This window comes from Leptosomus discolor, chromosome 4 (genome assembly GCF_034619465.1).
Source record: "Leptosomus discolor isolate bLepDis1 chromosome 4, bLepDis1.hap2, whole genome shotgun sequence".
Classification (NCBI taxonomy): domain Eukaryota; kingdom Metazoa; phylum Chordata; class Aves; order Leptosomiformes; family Leptosomidae; genus Leptosomus; species Leptosomus discolor.
In genome coordinates this window covers 58,606,497-58,626,342 of record NC_141394.1, presented here as the reverse complement: position 1 = coordinate 58,626,342, position 19,846 = coordinate 58,606,497, and positions in this window count along the sequence as shown.

The window sequence follows — 19,846 nt, the reverse complement described above, 5'->3', positions numbered from 1 at the left end:
TCTGAGACACCCTGGTGTGATGAGCTGCCATTTCAAATGAAGTCCTTCAGTGATACCTCAAAAATCATTGTATTTTTCTTTAAATGAATATACCCCCCTAGTTACATGCTATTTTAGTTTTGTGTGCTATGACTTGAATTTCATCTTCAAAGTTACTTCCAAGAAACAAAGTATAACCTCAAGTCAGGAGCAGAAATTTGACACTGTACAAGCAGCAGCAGCAGACATGGTAATATGCCTCCCACAATAGCATGAATAATTGAAATTGCCGTATGCACATCATGTGCCACTTGACTTCAGGCAACCAGTTCCTTGATTATCAATCATGATAATCAGTGCAAGGCCGATTCTTTTTTCTGGTGCACTTTTACATCCTTTCAGACTCTTACCGTTGCATAAAAATATCAGAGCTACAAAGATTAAATATATACTTCTGAGATTTGGCCACTGCTGGCTTTGGCACTACTATGTAGCAGGCACGACTCATTTGAAAGGAATGATCCATTAGGAAGTAATGATAAATGTATGATACCTAAAAGAAAAATTCAGTGCAATCTTTTTCATACAGTTATACACACAGAGAAACTTTCCAGTACTTTAAAAAGAAAATACTACACCAATAATCCTTTCAAGTGGAAAAAAAAAAGTTTTAAAGTCTAGATTCCATCTCTGCTATCGTGAGACTACAAAATAATCACAGCAAGTAGAATTTCCCCCCTCTGTCTCTTCTTTGTTTCTGACTGCATTTATACTCCTGTTCCTACTACTTGCCTTTGCTTCCTGCATCAGCTTGAGAGGAAAAGGAAAGAAAGGCACTATGAATCATATTCAAAAACCCCTCAGGCATTCAATGCCTTGATACGGTTAGCATAGTATATATTGGCTACTCTGTAAAAAAGGCAAATTTGCCATGACCAGTAAGGCATTTGAGGAAAAAAAGAAGAAAAAAACCCATAAAGATAACTTCGATTTCAAACACAATTTTCAGTCTGTAACTGGGGATCACTGGCAGCTGTCTTATTTCAGACATTGCAGAATAGTGCTTATGCAGAGAAAGGAGAAAACCTTATAGACAGACATCTGTGAAAATCTTTATAAAACATCACTAGTAAAAGTTTTGAGTTAGTAACAATAGAAGTTTCAAATTTATGACCCTAGATTTCCCATAATTCCCCTAAAATAGTCTCTAGGCTGAATATTGTTTACTTCTTAAAAACATAGGACACATTCTCAAAAATCTAAAAGTTGTGTTTAACTACTATTCACCTATTTTTCTGTCTGGACACTGAAGAGTAAGGATACCTTGCATGCCAAACCAGCTTCTGAAACTGTTCATCTTTATATAAGTGCAAGTCTACAAGGTCTTATATTTAAATAATAAACCTCAATCATGGTAAAGCTATGAAATCTGTGATTTAGTTATGAATTATTTATAGAAATAGTGTCTTAGATTTTTATTAAGAAATACTTTCGTCTCCCTGTAGGCCAGATGGCTCAACCAGCTTTCAGAGAAAACACATGCAGGGCATGTTTGCAAAGACAGAGTAACACATGCTCCATACCCAAACAAAACACAGGTGTAAAACATTCTGCCTGTACAGACTTACCTTAATATGTACGTCTTCTTCCAACCCTTTCTCTCCCTTAACCTCCCAGGACACTGGAATTCCTCCTCCCTTCACTCTGCTCCACAGACACACACATTGACTTTCCTGTCTTGAACAAAAAAAATCCAGAAAATTCTTCTGTCTCTGTGAACCTTCGTTATTACCTTAATACAAACTACGAGCCTAAGTTTCTGTGCTGCAATAGAGCTACAATATGACAGATCAAAAATTAGACTTCCAACATAATTGTTCCCTCTATAATGCATCTGCATTGATGTGATTTCCACAGGAAGACCAAACTGCGTTTATTTTGTACTTCCAAGAATAACCCAAATACTCTTGAAGTCTGGTCTAATTATTCTTTACAATATCTCTTGGAGTTTAGGATTTAATACCATGTTTTGTGGTGATTTCAGGGAACCCTCGTCCCCACGTATGTACCTAAATTCCTTACTTCATTCATTGTACAAGCAACAGAACCTCATTTTTCTGAACATCACCTTTCTGTGTTTTCCCTAAAGATTTGAAAACCATTCATTTTGCTCTCTAATGTTTCATTAAGTCTTTCATCTACTTAAGTACCATAAGAAAGGCTCTATGAGGAGGCAAAAAGTCTCTCCTTTACCAATACACCTTCTTTGATTCTGACCAAAATAGCTGCTCATAAAAACAGCTCAAGAAGTCAATTTTAATTTTGACAAAGGAATAGCCCTGTATCAATAGCATATATTTTCCATCATGCTAAAGAACTCACGTAATAGTAAAAGGCTAATATTTGTCCAAGCAGTATTATCTTTTTTAAACTTAATTATTACTAGATCTTGACTTTCAAAAGGCATGCATATCAACTATATCTTCTGATATTATTTACGTTAGCATAGGCATTTAATAGGGAATGTACTGTTATAACATATTAGCCATTAGATAAGAAGAAATTTGGAACAATGCAAGGAATGATGACAATTCAGAGGACCATTTTAGCTATTTCCTGGAAAAAAGGTTTCTTAAGAGTTAATTGTGTGACACACTAAGCTGTATCAGTTAGAAACACCTTAGGAGCATTAGACAGTGTAACTAAAAAAATAAGTTCCTGTATGTGTTCATGAATTAGCCCGTGAAATTCTTTCATTCTCTGTAAGGAGATCCAACAGGGTAGGAAACACAAAGAATGAGAATCATAGAACAGTTCCGGTTGGAAGAGACCTTCAAGATCATAGAGTCCCACCTTTGTCCTAGCTCTATCAACACCACTAAACCACATCCCTAAGTACAACATCTACCCATCTCTTAAACACCTCCAGGGATGGTGACTCCACCACCTCTCTGGGCAGGCTGTTCCAACATCTGACAACCCTTTCAGTAATGAAATTCTTCACAATATCCAGCCTGAACCTCCCCTGGTGCAGCTTAAGGCCATTTCCCCTTGTTCTATCGCTTGTTACTAGGGAGAACAGACTGCCTTGCTTCAACTTCCTTTCAGGTAGTTGTAAAGAGCAATAAGGTCTCCCCTCAGCCTTCTCTTCTCCAGGCTAAACGGCCCCAGAACCCTCAGCTGTTCCTCATACCAGACATGCTCCAAATCCTTTACTAGCTTGGTAGCCCACCTCTGTACCCTCTGCAGCACCTCAATGTCCTTCTTGTAGAGAGGGGCCCGAAATTTGACACAGTACTCGAGGTGCAGCCTCACCAAAGCTGAGTAGAGGGGCACGATCACTTCCCTGCTCCTGCTGACAACACTATTCCTGATACAGGCCAGGATGCCATTGGCCTTCTTGGCCACCTGGGCACACTGCTGGCTCATGTTCAGCCATCTGTCAATCAACACTCCCAAGTCCCTCTCTGCCTGACAGTTCTCCAGCCACTCCTCCCCAAGCCTGTAGCGCTGCAGGGGGTTGTTGCGGCCCAAGTGCAGGACCCGACACTTGGCCTTATTGAAACTGATGGAATTGGCCTTGGCCCAGCGACCCAGCCTGTCTAGATCCATCTGTAGAGCTTCCCTACCCTCAAGCAGATCGACACTTCCACCCAGCTTGGTGTCGTGTGCAAACTTACTAAGGGTGCACTCCATCCTCTTGTCCAAATCACTGATAAAGAAGTTAAACAGGAGCGGCCCCAGTACAGAGCCCTGGAGGACACCACTTGTGACCGGCCGCCAACTGGATTTAAATCCATTGACCACAACTCTCTGGACTCAGCCATCCAACCAGTTTTTCACCCAGCAAAACTTAAGGAACACGTCCAATGTCCAATAATCCACATTCAAACATAATTCTTTCATTTTAACTCCACGCTTTATTATGATCAGCAAATGGAAAGCTATCAGGATGATACAATACAAAACACTTAAGACTGATCTTCAGTTCCCAAGATTTCAGCCTAACCCCTCTGATGACACTACTCTGTAGAGATTTTGATAAATCTCAGATAATTTTGAAATATACTGTTAGGAGCAATGCTAAACCTGACCAAGCTATTATTTAAAAGCAACACTGTTTTCTTCAGAGTACAAGGAATTAGGAAGTTATTAAGGTGACAAGTGTTCTGTGGTAACTACCTTTTTGTAACCTTTGTCTGCAACTACAATAATAGAAATACCCTTTCCTCAGGGAAAAATGAAGCAATGAGCTATAACTTTTTTTAAAAAAAAATCATATAAAAACAGTGAATTATCAGGGCACTGCCAAGCACCTGCTTTTCTATCTTCCACAGTATAGCTATTACCTAGTTATAATTCTTCCCTGGGGCTGTTGTAAATTTCCCTGCTCTACCAGATCAAGAACTCCTTCAACATAAGAAACAAGAGGGAAGACTGTAAGCACATCCAAAGTTTTTGGTGGTTTTTTTTGGTTTTTTGTTTTTTAATCCAGTAATAAAAAGGTTTCCCCTTATCTATTTTGCACCCAGATAGACTCCATGAGGCCATGCTTAAGGCTTTACAGCAAGAAGGCAGTAGTCTTTGCAGAATCTAAAAATCTGCAGAAGTTTTAGCACACTCAAAAAACCAATTAGTATCCACTTTGACTAAACACTTATACAAAATACTAGTGACTTTTAGGTCAAACAGGCAAACCCTTTCTCTTCCTCAAACCAAGGCAAACGCATTATCCCTTAAATTTAGATGGGGTGAGAAATCAAGGAAAAACAGAGAGAACTGAACAAGTCTTTAAAACATAGGTTCTTCAGTTCCACCTGACTCCAGCTGTATGCATTTAAGTTTGAATTCATTAGGAGTATATGTGAGGATTTTGTGTGATCCATTTTTTGCCATCAACTTCTGTAACCCCATACTTTATAGTCAATTCCTTGTTGACATAGCCACACAACCAGGATCTGCCATTCTGAAGGCATATTTATTTTTCCTGACTTGACTCTTCTTAACTATCTTTACTAGAATTTTCTAGCTCTCCTTAATGAATGGGTTTTAACCAGCAACAGGTATATTTAAAATTTCTTCTACCAGGGAGAAAAGAACATACGAGCAACATGTATATATATGTGTGTGTATATATACACATGTATAGCACTATGTGCACATAACATATATAAACTACAATGTAAATTGTAAGCAGTTTGATTATGAACACAAAGTTACAAGAAAGTTACAAGAAAATCTCAGCTTGCTGAGAGAAGAGTGGGTTGTCCACAGAATGGGAATGCACAACATCTATCAATCCCAGTAGTTAGTATCTTTTACCAGAACACAAAAGTTAAAAATTGACCACATACGTATAATTTCTATTCTGCAGGTAAGCAAGTAACATCTTGAATCCAGATAAGCTTTTAAATAGAAAAAGTTGCCAATTAATCAAGTACCCATTACTTAAACAGCACGGACAAATACAGAAGTGTTGAAAATGCATTTCTGCAGTCTCTGGCACTAGATTCCTGCGCTGTCACAGTGTAAGTTTGACCCATGTCAACACGCGTTGCATTTCTAACATCAGGAGTGTACAAGACTCTCACAACAATCTAAATGTTTTACATCATCTGTGCTCATAGCAGTGTAATAAGCAAACCCCCATCCAGCAAAAAGATCACTGGTATAAAGTGAACCTGTTGGTATTTTTGGAGGTATTTGAAACAGCAGAATATGGTTATGCTAGATAGGAGTTTTATATCATTTTGTTGCATAAGGAATCCTAAATCTGCAGGTGCTCTGTAGTCAACCTGCAGTCTTAGGGTGTTGCAGTCTACTTCACCCTGCCCAGAAGCTGAACTAATCTGAACTTACTTAAACTATCAAAAATAGACACACAGGTTAAAGAAAATTAATCCCTCCCATGATTTTTCAGTAATACACGAGCCATGATTAGTTTGAACAACAACTTCTAGAAAGTAGGAGATACTACAGAGATACTTCTCTGCAGGCATTATACTTTTGAACAATTTGTGCGCTAATGTGATATTTCACATCAACCATGGGGCAATTTCTGGGATTTCCTTCTGAAGAAGATAGAAGCATAGCCACTAAAAACAAGGCCAAAAGTTTAGAAGAGAGATCATACAGATAGCTCCAACCCTTGCTACAATGGAAAGTTATATGTAATAGTATACTATTTAGGTTTTTTTTCAAAATTAATGACTTTCCATTTTAGTTCAAGCCACAGTACCATTATGTAAAGTCTGTTAGTGAACTGATTTGAGCTGCTTTCATGAAAATCAGCAATTTAAAAAATAGCTTCTGTTCATTTAAGGTTACAAATTAGACATACAAGGCAGCACTTCAACCACCACTGAAGTGCAGCCATCTGTTTTATAGTAGGCATTTATACAGAACAGTTTTAAAAATGAAGAAAAATATTATAGCAAACTGAGAAGAAAAATACAGACATCTTGAACAGAATGCTAAGAACAGCTTCCAACAAGCAGTTTAGAACTGCACTTTCCACAGCCCAAAGGCCAATAGCTACAAACTCTGGACCCTAAAAATTTGGCATGCAAATGCATACTGAGACTACTAAATACATCACTATTTTTAAAGTTGTTGAACATTTTTTTCAAGAGAAGACTATACATCTGTTCTTAAATAGTGACTTAAATCAGTTAACTTTGTTTTCCCCACTCTTTAAAACCGCAACCTTGGTCTGCACTGCCTTACACTGGGAGTATCTATGGTATGATGTACATTGTCCTACCATTTAGCAGCCCACAAGATTTTGTTGCGTATAGCAAATGACACTTTGAGGTGGTCTGTCATGGATCTTATATGTGTTATCTAAAATTATGTCAGTCATTATACTAGACATAAACAGACACCGTGTGTTGTGAAAATTAAAGTACGTAGAAAACCTGCTTTTTATGTAATAGTCTATGAGAAAAGACAGGTTGAAATTGTTTTCAATATAATTTTCCATTTAAAAATGCATTTTACTTACTTTCTTTAGCAATATTAAATAACTTCTGAGCAGCTTGTGTCAGAAACAGATGCTTAGTGTAAAGCCTGATTGAAAATATTGATGAATATACAAAATATTTTTATGTGTAACTAGAATATGTTTTTAATAACATATTAAAAATTATACCCCCACAGGAAAAAAGTAGGAGTTTAATTATTAATTACAAGTGTTAATCAGGAATTTAGTCTGAGTACTTTCTTTTTCTAGAATTTACCCTTTCCATCTGTTGGATATTAATGTGACATATCAAAATGCCTTAGGGTAGGACAACATCTCCCAGCTTTTAAAATAAAAATCAACTATCCTTTCTCAGCAGCTGAAGGGAATAGTTAATCAAAGTAATAGTTTGGCTTCCCTCCATCAAGAGATACACAGGTCTTTCAAAAGAGCAAGTTATCGTCTCAAGATAACTTGATAAATGCCTTCGTGATCGCTGAAAGATTTTGCTGTTTTAGCCAATGGGAAGAAACACATATCCCAGTAAAAAGAATTAAGGGCCAAGGATGGTGCATGATATACTTCCTGTATTTTCAGTAGTAGTTTCTATATTGGGTTAATAGACTGAGTAATAGTAACAGACTTGTGTATGTCTCTACATAAGGTTTGAAAGACAATTTAGAAAGATCCTTTAAAGAGACTATATTAAGCCTAAATACATGGTTAAATGTAAAAAACTTGTTAGAAAGTCTCTACATTTTTCTGCAAGTACACCATTTAACCTTTCTATATCAGTCTATTTTTTTTTAACATGAACACTTGAGTTCATAGATTTAAGTGTACTGTACGTATGTCAAACCAATTCTTTCAGTGTCTCATCTAACGTTAAACATTTACAGATAGCTGCCTTACATCAGGTCAGACACATTTAAAAACAGATATATTAGTTTAGTGCTGAGAAATTATAGTCAAGTATAAAAACCTGCTCTAGATTCATCCAGGAAATGACTGCACATTTGAGCAAGATTATTTAAAAACTTTACTATCTTAATTTTCTTGTTCCTGTCTGTATAGTGAGGAATACCAGATTTACTGAGAAGTGTTGAATGTTAAAGGTATTTTAAGTGACCTGAAGAGGATAAACTGTATTTTTCTCTCTCTCAAAACGGAGCACTAGCTAAGGAGTGAAAAAATTGTGATGTTTATAGCTTTATATCTTTTAGATGTGTCATTTCTGCTCAGGACTAGGAGAGTGTTCAGCTTTGATGATGCGGACACTATTGGTTTTCCTTTACTGGAGAGAGATAAATGAGTACCATCTGAAGCTTAATGCTATGACTCGAGTCTGATTTCCGGAGTCCAAGATCATGACTCAGCTCGTATCTTCAGCTGTCTAGAAAATAGTCATGAAGTCATCTAAGTTTCACTTGTAGTTACTAGGTAATCTGATTCTAACGCACATTCTAATTATTTATTTTAAACCTGTATTAGGATCAATTCATTCTCTCTGAAACAAGAAATCTCCAGAGGGCCATCATTTCACAAAGGTATTCCAACGACTATGAAGAAGCTTAAATAGCTGTCATCCAACTTTTAGGTAAGACTAATCTACCCCCAGAATCCCATGTGAGACCCACATAGACAAGTTTTCATCATATTAGTATCATAAGTGATCCAATTTCAGCTTGTTCTAATACCCGATATCCTAGTGTTCTCCCTTATTTTCTGTGATAAGGGCAATTACAAAATACCACATGTAATGAATAAAAAATGTACTGTGAAACAAAAAATACAGTTACCCACCCCAGGAAATAAATCTGGGATGTTAATTGTAGAGACCAATTTCTTTATTACAAAACTGTAATAAAAGTTACTAATATAGAAACTATTATTGTTCCAAGTTCAGTTTCAGAATAAGATTAAGCTTACATGCAAGTCTGATCTAAGTTAGGCATAGCAAGAACTTTGTAGTAGCATCTAGGTAAAGATGTATTTGGAATAGTTTCCTTTGTTTTCCTAAGCACTAAATACCTAGAAACTGGCTAAAAACAAAGGTGCTATTAGTTATGTGAACTAGCCAAAACAAGGCACTTCCATCCCAACCAACAGTAAGACGGAAAAAAACCTGCATTAAATTATACTCATCTAAATCCACAGAATTCTGCCAAAAGCAGAAGATTGCCTGTTGTTTAGTTTATTTTGGTTTGGGGTTTTTTAGGGAAAAAAAAAAAAAACAAACCCACAATTAAAAACTAGCTACTCATGTTTTTCTTCAATTTTGTAAATTTACTACAAAAGAATATTTGAATAGTCATCAGATCTAAAAACATCTAATATCAACATCTTGCTATGTTAGGGCCATAGATGCTGGAAGGGTGTGGTTGATTTCCCATTCTTTGGCAGGCTTACTTTGGGCAATCTTCTATTATTAGAACGCTGGCTTAATTCAAAAGAACCTCTTGTGTAGCTCCTTGTACTTTGCTTCCTGCAGCTGTCGAAGATGAATAGAGTTTAGTTAGTGCAGTGAGTCAAATGATACTCATCCAGATGTTATAATAGCTTTTGGCCCTCATTAGATTTATCTTAAAGACAGTTATTATGCATTTGTTATTTATTTAGATTTTTTTTAATCATTATCAAAATTCAGTGGACATAGACATGAAAGTATGCACTTTCAACAAAATATGAAAGTATGCTTTGAAAAGAACAGATGTTTTAAGAACTTCATGGTGTAAAAAAACCCCATATCCATCATGAAAACATCTGCTCAACCCAAAAGCTCCATGAAATTTCAGGTAAGTCTTTTATACCGTTAAATCCTAGATTTAGAACTTTAAGCAATTTCCTGAACCAAAGATCTATTAGCAAGCATGATGAGGTACTTTTATGCAAATTTACCTTTATGCAAAATTGATGCTTAAAAAAATCCAGCTCAGATAAGCACAGCTGCTGATATAAAGGTGTGTATACCTTTATTTATATATGTAAGTGACCAGAATCCTCTACTTGTTTGTAGAGGCTCTAAACTTCAACTAGAAATTAACATATAGCTATAGAAAAATGACAAATTTTTTTTTAAATGGTTGCATTTTATAGGGTTAAAATTTGGAAGCCCACAAAATTCAGTGCTAGCATCTATTTCTGAAGGACAACAAAGCATAACTCGACAGAGAACATACTGTGATGATGTAAAACCAAGCAATTCAAACCTACTTAAATGTACAGAATGGAAACCTGACAGCCAAGCATACTGACCTATGGTAAATGGAACTGAATCAACTGAGCCAGTTGAATCACAGACCAAGAAAGACCACCATATTTATGTCTTAAGTTGTCTTTACAGTGTTTTGCAGATATATCCAAACCCATCCTGGCTGCTAACCATGTTGTCATTGGCAACCAGCTTCCAGGATAGAAGTTGTGAAACCACATGGTTGTGATATTTTGCTTGACTGAATAAGCCCACTGTCAAAAGTGTCGATTGGCTCAGCCAACATATTATTGTAACGTAGCTACGATATTCCTTACCAAAAGTAAGGTGACTTGAAATGACCTGCCTGAATATGGCCAGCTGTAAATTTAATTTTATCTACAAAAGAAGTGTGTGGATGCAGCTTCAGAAGTATATGTTAACTCACTCTGGATATATCTCTGTGCTCTTTGAGAAATTACTCTACCTACTGTCCAGAGTAATTGAAAGTATTGTACCCTCACTAACAAAGTGCTGATGTTGCTATTTGAGAATCTTATCAGATATCGAATGAAAAAGACTTTATTATGTAGTATAGCTGGTGGATTTTATCTGGTCTCTCCCACTGGATTAGGTCACAAAAAGATCTTCTGATTGGACATGCATATCAATCAATAGTTTCCTTTTTAGCAACACCTGAAAATAAGGGAACTACATAAGTTTAGACATACATATACACAAAAAAAAAAAAAAAAAAGAAAAATCAAATTAAAGTTACAGTCTTTAATTTCTTGAAATTTTATTTAACCTAATTCAAACAGGCAGGAAATGGAAATCGGAAACTTCATTTTCCCTGTTGGGCCTCGTAGTCTTGAAAAGACTTCCATTGCCACGGAGTGCTCACAAACCTGAACTCACTGCTAGGCACTCCTAGGTTTGGTCCCCCCACTGGCCCTGTTAAAGATGGACTTATACTCTTCTCAACCAGGAGCTGATGCCATTGTAACTGTGCCCTCACTTAGCAAGCTGGCAATATTTCAGATAGGGAAATGTGTTTTCAGCTATGCATTACATCACCAGACAAAACCTAATTCACCCTGATAACTAGTATGCATTCAGTATATAGAAAAAGGGAGAAGTACATTCAGGAAATGATTTAGTTTTTGTTCTGTTTTGGGGTTTGGGGTTGTTTTCTTTGGGGGATGTAGACAATTTTATTTTTTAAACTGTTTTTGAAAGATAAACTTTTCAAATTTAACAGAGTGATTCAAACGGGGTTTTTTTCGGAGTTGGTCCAAAACCAGCCATCTATTTCCTTTTATGGAGTTACAAAATGTGGGATTCAAGATTGAGATATCATTTGCAATAGAATAAAAATGGAGATATAATTCCAGTCTCAAAATTCTTACAGATAATTAAGGCAAAAAAGCCCAAGAAAAGAATAAATAATAGCAATAACTGGAATAACTGTAATTGAAGAATTTTCTTCTGAATAGTAATTCACATTTCACTTTTCCCTCTGTATGCTGCACTATGATTTCATAATAACAACAGAAAAATTTTACAAATTCAGTATTTTTCCATTTTATCCCATAAAAATTTTGCCAATTGCTACAATCTTACATAAAGTATAACAAGTGATATTAAAGTGTGAACATCGTTCTATTAAAATGATTAGTTGGCAAGAAGACACACAACAGAAAAAAATATACAGGCCACAAAGTGTCACCTTCACATAGGAGGAATTCCCTGCAGTGAAACTGGCAAAGCTCAGCCTAGTCATGAGTCATGCTAAAGATTCATTTAGATTATTGGAGGACATCCAATCTATTTAAAAGTTTGGCTACAGGGAGTAACATGTTGCATTTCTGTCTTAGTCTTGCTGCATTTAAGCATAATTAGATCATCTCTTAATTTCTTTTCTTCCCTCCATGTCTCTCCCCAAAGTACACTCAAGTAGTATTCCACTCATCTACCAATTCCTCTCCTTGACTCATTGTTTTGTCTCTTACATCCATTTAATAAGCATTCACCTGAAGATACTTACACTTGGAAGACTAATGACTCTAACCACTTTGTATCAGTTTCTTGAAGTAGTCTCAGGTTTACGAAGATACCAGTCTCTTTCAGAAACATTCAGTATTTCCTGGCTATGGGTTCAAAAGAAACAACTATAAAAAAAAAAAAAACAAACAGCGTTCTCAAGGAGGCTGTTACAACAACTCAGGAGTACAATAAGAAACTTTTGGACAAGAACGTCAGTAAAGACATTATCTGCTGACTACTATGTGATGTAAAAGTGGTTGCTCTAGTAGAAAGCAGAAACCATGCTATAAACTACAATAACAAGACTAGCGCAACATTTTCTCTATGCTATATCTTTGAAAAGATGCATATGTGTTTTGGTTCGATGTTAGCTTGTTGTGGCTCTTAATTTACATGTGTCCCAGTGCTGATGTAAAGCCCTGTTTACGTGCCCATGGTATCTATTGCATTAAAAGTAAGAATGGGATGTTTGCCTGTCAGAAACCTCTTCGGGACTTTCACTGCAACAGTTTTGCAAAGATGCAAATACAGATCGTCTATTAAAGCAACAGATATAACAGGTGCGGAATTGCCCTTGATAAAAACACTTATTGCAATAGTGCTAATACACAATAATGCTAGCCAGGTTTTCCTGGGTGTTCTTCGCCAGGGGCGAAGGCGCAATTCTTACCAAGAAGGCATCCCTATCTTGGGTGGAGGAAGAGGAGCACCACCCATCAACAGTCTCTTCTAGATCTTTAGTCCCTTTCTCCCAATTTTTACCCCATATTCTCCCCTTTTTGTTCTCTAATTCTTTGTTTCCCCTCCCACAGCTTACATATAGCATGATTTAGGTGGAGAATTGAGTAACACAGTCATGTACTTATAGCATGATCTCTATTAATTCTCATTAACATAAACATGTGTGTTAACTGTAATATTAATTTTCTAGATAATTAAGCAAAAGTTTCACTCCAGGGCATTGTAGCCTTCAGAGTTTCATACTGAAACTGTTTTTCTGTTTGTTTCCTCACTCTTTAGTCAAAATAGAGCCATCTTGCCTCCACAAGGCTCCCTCTTTCAGCTGTTATCTCCCTTTGCAAGGTTTGTAGAAAGGAGAAGCAGATACCAGTGTTCTTAATTTTTTGCTCTTTTTTGCCAGATGAGCAAGTCGCTCAGCTCTCATCCTTGCTCTACCCAGGGCATGATAAACACATTGCTTTACTTTGCTTAAGTCGAACCTTACAAGCCTAGCATTTCACCACAGTATCTCACAGCTAAAAAAGGATAGAGCTTCTGAGTTGAACAGAAGAACAGGCCTATCTCAAAATTTCCTACTCAATAGCCATAGTTTATGACTCAAGAATTTCAGCCCAACCATTTTTTTCCCCCCCCTCAAAAAAGAGAGCTGTTGCAAAGTCCGAAGAAAAGAAGCACATGCTCAGCTGCCATAGGGAGGGCAAGACAGAGACATTCAAAGTGTGAAGTAGGGGAAAACCAGCAAAGTGATACCATCATCTGATGTGATTGCCCTAAATGTACACAAGCTCTAGGTTGCAAACTGTGTATTAAAATTCCATCATATTTTTACCTCTAGTAATTTTTCTGTCTGCCCTTTCAGCATCTCTGGAAAGATGGTAGACAAGCTCCATCTTACAGCAAGAAAAACTAACAGGACAGAGTGCAAAAGCAAGTATATGTTTCTTAATTAGCAGCATAAAATTGTCACTAGCAACTCAGTTTCTGGAAATTGTTTCCCCAGAGTTACCAAAGATAGTTTATAAGAAACAAATGAAAATAACGAATTACAGTAGAACCTTCCTACCCTGAGTTTAATCGTCTAAAAGTTACATGCCTAGAATCTAACACCTAGCCCAAGCAATCAACAGAAAACTATAGATTCATCCCCACTGATTCATCCCCTTGCCTCCAGGGGAAATACTTGTCTCTAAGCTAGCTACACTAAACACCAAGCTTGTAGACAGCCTGAATTTGCTAGGATAAATCCCAAAAAAAAGCTTTATCAATTTTTAAAAATTTGGGATGGGAAAACTGACCCATATCTAGAATCCAACTCTCCTGAAAGTGTTGACTTGCACCAATACTGAGAGGCTAAAAAACAATATTCAGAATACTTATTAAAATAATAAGTTTAAGCTAGGGAAGTACCTTTTAACAGTTTAAATGACTGGTCATTGTGCTCTGACTCTGTATTCTTGGCTCTGACTCATGTATTATGCTGAAATGGCAAAAAGTCTTGTTAAAATATAGCAACACCATGCAGTACTCTGACTAGGTCAACATCATGATGTGACCAACTTTGGACACAGAGAACAACATCACTGAAAAGCCGCTTGACATCAGACTAATAAAGAACTAACAACATCCTTATATACTTTATCAGTAGTCCCTTTTGTATTTGGTTGCACAGCCTTACCAGTTAATTTAGTGGATTTAGAATACTTGTACTTGAATCACCTCTCTATCAATGAATTAAAATAATTTTGCAGCTTCAGCAAGTTGGACAAGTAAGCCTCTTGTGGTGTTCTATTTATAATGGCCTATACTCTGAAGAATAACATCAGCACATTTTGAGACAAGCACTCAAAACTGTCAATGCTTTTGTTATATAGTCAGTGAGATACATCTGAAAATGATTTGTTTACGCACATATGTGAGGGCATAAAAAGGCATTGTGTAAAGGTTGAGAAAATTTTTTACTTATCTTCAGAAAAAATAGGTTTAGACTATAGTCAAACAATGAGTCATCCTAGATAAGTCACAGAATTATCATTTACATGACTGCTCAATATTTAATACTTATTCTAGCACTAATGGAAGTAGCCATAAATCTTGGTAATCCCTTGGGACCTATTAATGCAGGCTTTTCACCCAACACAGTCTTTCTCTGTTGTTCATTGATTCCTTACATGATCAGAGACATACAACAGACAATGCAATATAAATGCATATCCTATGAGAGAGAAAATTAAAAGCAGGTATAACAGATGAAGAGAGCAAAGAAGTAGAATGGAAGAAGCCATATTAAGACCAGAGAACCAAAGGCAAAAGCCCATCTAAGTAGGCCACCCACACTGTTAATGTGGGTAAGTGAATAATTTTAAGGAGCAGCATAAATGTTACCATGTTTGTGTTACAAACTGGTAAATGCTCCAGTTACTGCTTCCCAAAATAGCAAGAAAGTGGCACATCTCTCCTCATGAGATCTCAGCATCACACTCCAAGACATGAAGCAAACTAGGTTATACAGGTTTATTGGAAAGTCTGATTATTGCCATTGGGAAAAGAGTATTTAATGGACTTGGCTAATAAAGAGACTGTAATACTGAAACAGGTCATGAATACTCATAAAATATACCTCTTGGTGTATTTCCATCTTCAGTATGAATGAAAGGGTAAAAATTCTCAAAGCTCCCCCCATTCCAGGGATGATCAAACAAAAATTATAAGCAATAAAACTTCAAAACAGAAGTCTTTCAGACATTTGTTTTAAGTATGTAATACTCAACATTCACTAAGAATAACTCCACCAGGCATTGCACTGTACTGTCTTTCTCAAGCAGAAATATTTTGAGTAAATCTGTATTTTGAGTGTTGAACAGCCACTGTAAAAATTAAGTGGTTAAGAATGCAACCTCTTTTATGCAGGGCTCATTTGACAAACAATTGTTTGGATGTTCTGAGGCAAAATAAGACAAAACCAAAAAAACAGGGTAAAACCCTATACAGCTATAATTTCATCATCCTCAGTTTTACTCACCTTGAGCAAAACATAGTCCCAGGTGGCTCTTTCAGCACTTGCTTCACATTCCTTTATTGTGGTCAGGTGGACTGATACTCTCCTCAACAAAGCGGGCCTACTCCTAAAGCCAGATGATCACTTGAAGGCTAATTGGATCTCCAGAATCCCTTAAGCCTTCCTCTAATCAGTTCTAATTATTCTCCTTCTTTCCTAATGTAACACAGAACCCATCTTCTCTGTTTCCATTGAAATGGGGATGAAAGATATTATTTAAACGTCTTATAAGCTGCTCACATAAAACAGACAGAAATGCAAGGTGAATTTTCAGAGAGACAACTTAAGCCCAGCTACTATTCTTGTTTATTTAAGAGAGAAGAAAGTGAAATCTTTAAATCATCTTGATTTTTACGTCTTTGACTTCTATTTTTTTCATCCTTTGGCATTCAGTAATCTTGCTTGTCTATTATTTTATGAAAAATTAAATAACACAGTTTATCTGGAGTCAGTATATCCTAGGATACGTTCAGGGGAGGCTCCTACCTTATTCAGATACAGTAAATTCCCTGACACTGATGTTTAAAATCATACAAGTATTCAAGAAACAAATTATTCTTTTCTACTTTCTCCTTGCTACATTAATCTGATGAGACTAACAAATCATAAAGAATGAAAACTGGTGGTTATGTCAGATTAATGTCACTGTTTGAAACTATTGCAAGTCAATCAAAACTATTCAATATCTAAACCCATTTTACAACTATTAGGATAATCAGTCTAGTAAGAGGTTGATCATCTTTAATTTCTTTCAGATTGAATGTCAGAATGTTTCTGCTATTAAGTTGATTAAATCAGTGTCATCATCTTCCAAATGGAGTGTGTTTACAGTAGAAATGGCTAGCTCTACACAATACAAGTATAATTCTAAAAATCCAGAATACCTATTTATGAGCACAAAGCTCAGTTCTCTCTCATTCATTTTGCAGCACTGTTGCAATTCTGTTGACTTTTGATGTAATGGAGAGGAATCCCAAGCTCTGTAGAAATTTGTTCTAAAAATGGTCTTGAAATATTACAGAGTAACTAAAAGTCAGTTCTTTCAGCAGCTGTCAGATCTCTTCAGGAAGATGTTACTTAGTATTACAGTATGGATGATTTGCCTGAAGACTCTGGTGAAAGACACTTCTGTATTCTTAAGACAAAACCTGAGCAGCCTTAGTTGCAAGACTAAGATGAAAAATTAAGTTTCACTAGAACCGCTTCCTGCTAATTTGTTAAATAATGCTAAACCCCAGAGAAGATTACATATCTGGAGCTCATTTGCACTTCGGCTTTGTACATACATACATTGTCTATTCTGGAGTAAAATACAAACACTACCTGTTCACACTGAAACTAATCACAAAACAGCAAATAATCAGACTAATTTTACTGACTTTTAGGTAGCCGTTTTGATATTTGTCAAGTTATACCTACCCAAATCAAGACTGCACAGTTTGGGAGGGGGTGTTTTGGGGTTTGTTTTTTTCCTCTCCTCTGCTATAGACTATAGTAAAATATTCATCATGAAGCCCAAGACTGTTTATGTTCCCACAGCTGGCAGTACAACAAAAGCCAAAATCAGATGTCTGCTGTCTCTACTTAAAAGAAGAAAAATAGTATTTAAAAGAAGGAAAATAAATAAGGAAAATGGTATTTAACTAAAACTCGTTTTCGATATAGTTCTGTCTTCCAGCTGAATGAAAACAAAGGTTAGTGTGAAGCAAGTGCACCTCCACAGATGCACCAGGATGAAACTTTAAGAAACAAGTATAGTCTCATCTAACTATTTTAAAATTCTTACTGTATATCTATTATAGAAGCCCTGAGCAATGGAAAAAAGACGATTTTTGGAAAGTAAAAACCAATCTTTCACAAAAACATATTTTAATAAACACCATGTTACATGTAAAGAGCTAAGACCTGAAAATAGCAAAACCAACATAATTAAAATCACATAAGACCATTCAGAATAAGCTCAAAACCAACAAACATAGTACCATCATGACAAAATACCAGTCGACAGTCAAGAGGTGTACTTAGAAGAAAACACAACCTCTTTCTCACTGTGAGGGAAGAAGTAATATGAGATTATTCCCCTTCCTTTCTCTCATTCAAAGAAAAATGAACCGAGTCCTCCTTTACCTTTTGGTTCCAGATAGAGCAAGGGAAAAGAGTGAAACAGATCCCTGTCACCTTTACAATTAGGGAAACACAAATATCAGCAGGCCACATAAAGAATCTCCTCCCTTGTGTTTCACTTTCTGCATGAAGTAGAAGAGAAAAGAAGGCGGTGGCAGGAGAACACCTTCTTCTATCATTGCTCACACAGCTTTATACACACACCGGAACAGGCGCTACCTAGATATCCTGGAGCAAAACTTTAGTTCATTTGCCTCTGCTGTTTCCAGAAGTATACACCAACACAGACATAAAAGGATAAAGAAACAAATAGTCTCATGGGTGTCGTATTCATATTGTGAACAGGAGAATACACAATACTGGATCAAATACAAATATCTTGTTCAATTTAGGAGGACAGTCTTTCCATCTTGGTCTATGCATAGAAAGATTCCCTAGAAATCCTGTAAAACCACCAACAAACCTTAGGAACAGGATAAGTTTAAAAAAATCCTAACCAGCTAATCCCTTCTGAGGCAGCAAGCAAGAAACTCACCCTGACACAAGCTTGACACAATAACAGGACTTGCAGTATTTCTAGTTTTCTACCTATTTCCCACCCCCAACTGAAAGTGACAATTCAGTAATACAAAATGTATAATCCAAGACTGCTGTAAGTTAGAGACAAGGAAAGCTTATTGTCTACAACAGTGAACAGTAAGGTACCATTTTCAACACCTATGAAGTATAGACCTGTAACTGCGGGGCAGGGGGGCGCAGGGACTTCTTCAGAATTCTCACTAGTTCAGTAATCTTCCAAGCATGCTCTGCTGCTATAAACAGCTATATGGTTACAGGTGATACAGGTGATATATTAATGTAATAAAGCGCAAGGGAAAAAGCACATCACTTCATCACTATCACATTTTCCCATAACACATGCAAGGCAACTTCAGACAATAGCTTCTTAAGTAGGATCTGAAATACAGTATAAAATAGATTCTGACATGGAAGCACACTAAGAGAAGAAAATGCATACTCTGCAAGTCAGGGATGGATACACAGACATACAGATGGGAAAATAATGAGTATTTTTATTGGCCCCCTGTCATTGGTCAACCAGTAACTGATAAAATCTACATCAGAAAGGTTACAAATTATGATGCTCCTTGGTGCTGTAAAGGTCTTCAAGGGCTTCTGAAGACAAATCTTTGTTCCTTTTCCAGTGTTTCTTTTCTGGTATTTTTCACTTAAGAGCTCTAAAAAGTTTGTCAGATAAGTTTATCATCTTCTGCATTTATTAACCTGAGACAATAGTCTTGTACTTAAAAGTAGAAATTCCCTTGGAAACCTGAACAAAGCAATTCAGTATGCAAACAGTGCAAGCCCAGACCTGAAAAGACACACTCTTTGCTTTACATGAACTTCAGAAAAGTCATCACATGACCCAATTACCCAAATTAAAAAAGTCATTCCTGCCAACTTACTAAATAAGCTGCTGAACAGACACATATATCTGAGAGAGGTGCTGCACAAAAAGCTGCCTTCATGACCAAAAGGGCCTCCTACAGGGTATCTTCAGACTAAAGTAATTGTACATATCCCGTGAAAAGCAAAGCTTTCAAAGTACAACATAGACATAAGAAACAAACCTGAGAAAAGTCAGAAAAAGCTAGAGGATTTATCTATTCACACTTCCTCTGTTTCTTTCTACTCACTCAATAAAACGTTCCAGATTGTGAAAAATCCTTATGATGACCAATCTAAAAAT